Source organism: Etheostoma cragini, chromosome 7, assembly GCF_013103735.1.
Source record: "Etheostoma cragini isolate CJK2018 chromosome 7, CSU_Ecrag_1.0, whole genome shotgun sequence".
NCBI lineage: Eukaryota > Metazoa > Chordata > Actinopteri > Perciformes > Percidae > Etheostoma > Etheostoma cragini.
In genome coordinates this window covers 26,424,899-26,426,503 of record NC_048413.1, presented here as the reverse complement: position 1 = coordinate 26,426,503, position 1,605 = coordinate 26,424,899, and positions in this window count along the sequence as shown.

The following is a 1,605-nucleotide window of genomic DNA, read 5'->3' as shown; positions in this document are numbered from 1 at the left end:
CCCCCCCCCCCCCCCCCCCAAGGAAATAATGTTTCCTTCACATAAATAAAAAACATTTGAACTATGAATTGATGCAAAAAAAAATCAACAGAATGCAGAAAATGAAATGTTTGACGTTCAAAATATCAATTTTGCTTTAAATGTTGAACCCAAAGTTACGCCCTTGACTGTAGCTACTTAAGTACAAATGTTGAGGTACTTGTACTTTACTTGAGTGTTTTTTTTTCCCATGCTGCTTTCTACTTCTACTCCGCTACATTTCAGAGAGAAATATTACACTTTTTAACTCCATCAACGTTCATCTGACAGCTTCAGTTACTTTACAAATTAAGACTTTTGCACACAGAGTACACGTAGTTTCTATATACTATATACTATATACTAATATACTATATAATATATACTATTTACAGCCTACAAGTCCAGGTGAGATGATGAGCCAATATAACACTTTGAGCAGTATGTTTCTAAGATTTTTCTGCATTAAGTACTTTTACTTTTAATACTTACACTTTTACTTATAACAGAGTTTCTTGACAGTGTAGTGTTAGTACTTTTACTTTAGTAAAAGATCTGAATACTTCTTCCAACCCTGCTACCATGAATGCATTTACCTTTTACATTTTTTTGCCATCAACATAGAATGTATTTTAAATAAAATGATGTTTGCTCCTATTTTAAGGATAAGTAGCCGAAGTGATTTGGGTGGTGGGGGGCACAATATGTAGTTTACAGTGAAAGTACCGTTGTGAAATATCCATCCTTGTATACTTTAAAGCAATACTTAAATAAAAATAAAGTAGCTTATCTCACAAAAAAAAGTTAAAGTCGACTTTTGGAATATTACTTGAGTAAAAAGTTTTAAATCTGATGTTTACTGTACTTAAGTATCAAAGGTAATTTTCTGATATTAAATGTACTTTAGAACTAAAAGTTTAAAAAATACTTAAGTTCATATATATATATATATGTGTATATAGTCATAACATTGTAGAGTAACATTGTTACATTACACACTGGGAATATCTAAAGGATATGTAGAGTTCTCCTTAAGATTCAATCAGGTGCAGAAAAACCTTGAGAAACTCTGACACAACATCTGTCTAAATCTTATTGTAGGGAGTAACTACGTTGGAGTAAAGGACTAGTAACTAGTAATACTAGTAATACTAGTAATGCTAGTAATAGTAGCAGACCTGGTGACTCAGGGGGGTCATGTGTCAGCTCCAGCTGCAGATCTGCAGCAGTGGGTCGGCAGTTTGCTGTTCCTGTGGCATCCTCTAGCCAAACACTGCTGAACTGCAACGGGATCCGACTGGGAGGATCCTCCACAGCCAGGCCGGGCCAGGCCAAGCCAAGCCAGGCCAGGCCAGGCCAGGCCAGCACAGTCTCAGGGACAAATCTCCAATTTCAATCTGGGAATGTGCATATGAAAATTCAGTGCAATTCTATTTTAAAGGAATCCATGACAACATGGTGGTGAGAAGGCTTCTCAAGTGAGTGAGTGATGATATCAACAGAAAGGGGAACAATGCAAAGAAAGTAGGAACTATGGCTGGGTATCCATGGGCGTAATTTAAAGGGTGCATGGGGGGAGGGGGGGGG